At 34.6% G+C, this 6,205-nt stretch overlaps 1 protein-coding gene across 2 annotated transcripts in view; it reads right to left on the bottom strand.

Annotated features, from left to right (window-relative positions):
- Window positions 1–6,205, bottom strand: part of LOC117173207 (glucose dehydrogenase [FAD, quinone]-like) — a 164,928-nt gene that overhangs the window by 148,879 nt on the left and 9,844 nt on the right. The gene's annotated exons all lie outside the window — the stretch shown is intronic.

The following is a 6,205-nucleotide window of genomic DNA, read 5'->3' as shown; positions in this document are numbered from 1 at the left end:
AAGAGCTTTGTAATCGAGTACGTTATGACTCATGACCGATTTGTGGTTTAGAAGACAAGTGTAATTGCTTTATTACGTATCAGATATTTTGCAAGCTAAATTTATTTTACCATAAGGAGACTGGGATAAGTTGAATAGGTGTACAAACTGAATGAAGAATAAAAGTTTTTTTTAAATTATTAAATAAAATATTAAGCACACTTTTAATAAATCAATCATTTTACTACGTACTTGTTATCTATCAATTGTAAGTTTGTAAAAAAAAGGGTGGCCCAATGATTGGACGTAAACGCAATTTTTTAAATATTTTAAGAGAGTCAAAAAACATTATCAAAAATCGAATTATTAACACATTAGAAGTTAAAAAGAAGACAGCTTCCTAAGATATTTCAGTGTTAAATTAAGGGTTGGAAAATATGATTAGGGCCCGAGAAAATTTATGATAAAGACTTGTTTTTCGCTTGATACTCAAGTCTTGTCAACTTTCGATACGGTGATAAAATAATTATTTTAGGATGCCTAGTGGACGGGGAAATTAAAAAAAGAGGAAAACCCCTAAAATTGTTTTCAGAATCGAAATTGTTTGCATTCTTCCTTCGATTTCACTTTACCCAAAAAATCTTGTCTTAAATTTGAGCTAATAAAAATTGAAAAATATCAACGAGTTCCCGAAATATGACTAAAAATAACGAATCGTGCCTCTGTTCAAATTTCTGATAGCGATCACCCGACTCGTCCAGCTCCGATCGCTGCGCTGCGCAGACGCAGTCACGTCATTGTCTGAAATTCGACACAGATCCGCTTGAATATTAGCTCAGATTCCTAGCTTAAATTAGGGATACGATTTCGAAAATTGCATAGTGAATATTTCTGCTTTTTCCTACAGCTTCCCTAGTTTATAGCACGAGTTGAATTCGGGGCTGAAAATTTGTGAAATTTTAGAATAGAAAAAATTATCACGTGGTATGTATTGGCTTCAAATAATGAAAAATATCTCTACGAGAGGTCGATAGTGGTTTTCAAAGTAGTGTAGTTTCGATTTCTAATTATTACTTCAGTTTGTAATTATTGAGGATAATTTTGGCAGAAGTAAACAAATGTCTGAAGATATACAAAAAGATCAAAATAGATTTAAAGTGACTTTTTCCTGCTGACAGTGCTGTTCCGACTTCTGATAGGACAGTGCACTTTATTATGGATTCCGATAAAAGTGGCGAAGAATGCACTTCACCAACATGGTGAACCTAAACAAATTTCAACATAGAATTTCTTTCACTCACTAGATTTTTGCAGAATATAATTACAGGATGACGTGAAAATTATTTTAGTATAAGATTAAAATACTTTGTGGCGTCCTTTCTTTAAAAAATAAATTTTTTTACTTTGCTAATTCTAGATGCAGAGCGTTATCTACATTTCAGATTCATATTTAAAAAATCCCAACAGCTTTAAAAGCGAATTACAAGATTACCTTCAGTCTAATGCTTTTTAAAAGTGAAAATTATGTGGATCCTCTTTGAAATCTAATGTTATCTATACTCTAAGCAGCTACTCATCTCTTCCATTACTGAATATAATTATATCTGCCATGTCGTTGATTTTCAAAATGAAGGAGTAAAACAAACCCAACACTTTGCAGTACTTTAAACATAAATCTCTCATCCTCACACACATTTCTAGCACTTGCAAGTTATATGTATACATTTTCTGCGACAGTAGAGAAAATATTGCTGTGATCTAGGCTCCAAATGACGCCCTAAAAATTGCAGGATACTCCAAAAATATTGACAGTCTATTTACCTATGCAGCAATTTGTAAAGGAATTTGAAGAACGATAGCGATCTTCTCTCCCCCACCGCCCTGATATTAAATACTAGGCAGTCTGATAAGTACCTGAAAATTCTAAGAGATGGCATTAGTATTCAATAATGTGAACCATTTTCGTCGAGCTTGATCTTTTAAGTGACGCCTGTCAAAACTTCAGCCATTTATGTCCACGCATTTACAAGTTACAGCACTGAGAAGCGACTAACCTCCGAGTTTTTTTTAATATGGAAAAATCTCAGTTTCGAGTTTTAATCAAACACTACTATCTTCGCAAGAAAACGATATCCGAGACCAAGGCCAAGCTGGATAAGTATTACCCGGACTCTGCACCGTCGATTGGAACGATTCATAAGTGGGTTACCGAGTTTCGTTGTGGCCGCACGAGCACAGTTGATGCTGAACGATCTGGGCGCCCAAAAGAGAAACACCAGAAAATGTCGAAAAAATCCATGATATGATGTTGAATGATCCCAAAGTGAAATTGAGAGAGGTAGCTAATGCTGTAGGCATATCATTGGAACGTGTGGGCAATATCGTGCATTCAGTTTTGGGCATGAAGAAGATCTGTGCGCGATGGGTGCCACGTTTGCTCACAGTGGAACAAAAACGAATTCATGTGACAAGTTCCCAGCAGAATTTGGCATTATTTTTGCGTAAGCCGACCGAGTTTTTGCGCCGATTCATAACCATGGATGAAACCTGGATGCACAACTACACTCCTGAATCAATGCAACAGGCAAAACAGTGGATTCCACCCGGCCAAACTGCTCCGAAGCGTCCAAAAACGCAACAATGGGTCGGAAAGGTTATGGCCTCCGTATTTTGGGATGCACATGGCATAATATTCGTGGACTATCTTGAAAAAGGTAAAACCATAACCGGAGCATACTATTCATCATTATTGGACCGATTGAAAATCGAAATCTCCGAAAAACGACCGCATTTGAAGAAGAAAAACCTGCTTTATCATCACGACAATGCGCCTTTTATTCATGCTTAGTTGTACAAGCAAAATTGCATGAAATCGGCTTCGAATTGGTTCCTCAGTCACCGTATTCACCAGACCTGGCCTCCAGCGACTATTACTTGTTGCCTAACCTGAAGAGATGGCTCACCGGTAAGCGTTTTTACTCAAACGAGAAACTCATAGCTGAAACTGAGGCGTATTTTGGAGACCTTCCGATCAAGTACTTTTCGGACGGTATCAAAAAGTTAGAAAATCGTTGGACTCGCTGTATCGACCTAATAAGTAAAAATAAGTGGTTAACCGTAGTAAACGCTTCTAAAACGTCCAAATATAGGTCTTGTACTGACTTCTTCCATGCTACTTAGCGCTTCGTACGTACATGCCACAAATTTTTTTAAGTTGAGTTACGGTCGATTTCGGTGGTACAAATCTGTGCTGTTCATCCCGGGTGGAAATACGCAGCTGGATCAGTACTGGCTCATTACAGGCTCAGTACACATTGCCTGGATCTCAGTACTAGGCTTCTGTAAACTGAAATTGTATTTTATATTTAAAGAAAATAACTATAAACCCTATTTTTCAGAATTGTAAATCGGATTTTCCTTGATTCAGACTGCACTCATTTAACTTAACTTAAAGTTCCTAAAAAACGCCGCCCTCGACAACATGGCGCGCCTAGACTATAGCCTACATTATCCTATTAGTATACAAGCATGCGGCACAACCACAGTACTCCATACCAGTACTGGTTCTTTACTGGCAAACTGCTGGCCCACCTAATTGCCGGAGTGTAAGAGGTGAAGAGGTCGAAAGGAGTGAGATAAGCATGGTGGTATTGTTGCATGAAAGGGGTGACAAAAGGGCAGTAGCATGGCTAAAGGGGGTGTTGGGTAAGATTGAGAAGAAGAGAAGGAAGGAGGAAGAGGAATAGAGATGGAAAGATTGTAGATAGTAGAGGAAGTAGGTGTAAGAGAACTGTAAATATTGTAAATAGTAGATGATAAGTATTAGGTGTTAGCCGCGGAGGCAGAGGCTGACAATGCCAGGCACAGCGTGAAAATAGCGACATAAGGTGTAGATGAATGTTAATTCTTAAGAAGTAGTTGTAAGAAAATTCTGTAAAAAAATGGATGTCCAAGCAAGTCAATTTTTTAAGGCCAGCAGGCCAAAAAATAAATGTTTATCTATCTATACTTGTTTTTAGGCCGCATCTATTTTATCCAATCATCATCATACGACTGCACATGGTATAAATATTATTCATTAGTTTAAAAATTTAAATTTCATTCCAACTTTTTGGTTCATTTAAACACCCAATATTTCTAAACTCTAACGATCTGCCAAAAAAGTTATCAAACAAATATTTCCTAATTGATTCCAAGCATTTTTTCTAGAAATATAAATGGCCCTGTTTATAATAAATACATATATTACATATTTAAACATAATATCACAAAGAAAATTTTTTACGCTACGGAGTTTGATTCTACATCCGTACCTAAATCTATCACTTAGCATTCGGTACTCTTAACCATTGTTATAAAGTTTGAAGTATAAGCCCACAGAATTGAAAAAAACCTTCCTTATAAGCCATAGCTAGAAAAAGTTAAAACATCACATTTTAAACTTTTGTCTCATTAATTAATTGTTATTATATGGCGGTACATAGATGTAAAATTAATTAACTATAACGGGGAATATTAATAAAAACATTTTTTATCAAATAATTTAAATCAATTACAATTTTGCTTCATGTAACGTTTCGTTCTTCCGCGTTTTAGACAATTTTAGGACTTTTTATAATGACATAAAATTTAATTTTTTATAAGCATTTATAATTTTTGTTGGCAGAACTTAGAAATTTTATCGTGAACTGAGACAATGTTTTTGATAATAATTTTTTAAAACTTTTGTACAACAAATTGATTTTCAGATGTTTCAAACAATGTTAGAACACATGAACCATATTTTAAAACGTATTTTTCTTATTTTTCAAGTATTTATACTTTCAGTATAATACTGTCTTGATCGTGAAGCTAGGCATCGACTAAAACTGGGAAAAGTGCCTATTGCCTGTATTGGCGACCAATACTGGCCCTGTACTGTTTATTGGAAGATTTACATTTAAGAGTTGGTATGTTTTCTCGAATTTTTAAAACGTCTAAGCTATTTACTGTATTAATTTTTATTTGGCATTCGAGTTTATCTTTTTTCAGAGTCAAACTGAATTTTTATTAAAAGTGTGCGAAAAAGTCTTATCGAAAACTTTTTTATAACAAATTAGAAATAGCTATTCTTGGCGGCATCCATTTCATATATGTATATTTTGACAAAATTATCATTTATATATGTTGGTTCGAGGAGAATAAAAAAACTAAATCTCTAAATTTGTCAGGGGTAAAGAAAATTTAGTCCAGAAAAAACCGGGAAACACTCGGGAGGTCCGAATTGTCTGTTCGCCAGGCATTCTGCATTTTTTATTTAGGACAAATAAATTTTCACCTACAAGATTGATGAATGGTTACAACAAAAATTGGCCGAAAAATATCATTATGTTCCGAGGAAAAGGATGAGTGGTTTTTTCCCGTCGAGATGCACGCTTTTTCAACTTCGGGCGGAGATCAAAAATCCAATCATCATTCCAGAGAAATGACAAAAACTTGCGACCGAGCTACTGCAGTGTGAGAATTGAGGCGTGCAAAGTTTGATTGGAAAAAGCTATCTATGTCAGAGAAAATTCACAGCAAATTTTTCCTACACTCGGTACACATGATTTCTTAAGTTTCTACGATAATTTAAATTCTAAAATGTTTGAAAAAAATTGGAAAATTTTATCAGAACAAATATTTCTGTCACACTATGTAGTGTATTGGACTTTATTTCATTTTTTAACCAATAGTCTCATTTTCGAAAAAAAACAGTTTGTTTCTTCCATTGTTTTACCCTACAATTGTATTTTTAATATGGTGAAAAAAATGATCGCACCTGACGAAGGTTTTTTTTTTGAAGAAATAAATTGTTGTCACAACTCTTTCAGTAGTCATTTGTATTAGTCAACATTATGGTGGTAAAAAAGAAGAAAGTTCGAAGCTTGTTTGGAATAATTGCTTATTTTGTGAGATTCGCAAAAAATTCAATATGTATTTGTTTTATTCAGACCGCACTCACGAGCTGCCTGTTCAATTTTTTTACTGAAAATTATATGGATTTCTTAAAGTTACTTTCCTGAATGTGATATATGAATTGACTTTTTACGAGGGTAGTTCAATAAGTCCTTAGAATGAAGTATAAAAACAATTATTTTTGGGCAAATTTTTTTTTATTTTTCAATATAATCTCCTTGGAGCTCTATACACTTGGTCAATCGCTTTTCAAGTTTTTTTAATCCTTCAGAAAAGTGCGTTTTCGGAA

This window comes from Belonocnema kinseyi, chromosome 5, assembly GCF_010883055.1.
Source record: "Belonocnema kinseyi isolate 2016_QV_RU_SX_M_011 chromosome 5, B_treatae_v1, whole genome shotgun sequence".
Taxonomy (NCBI): domain Eukaryota; kingdom Metazoa; phylum Arthropoda; class Insecta; order Hymenoptera; family Cynipidae; genus Belonocnema; species Belonocnema kinseyi.
This window is presented reverse-complemented; position numbering and strand designations above follow the sequence as displayed.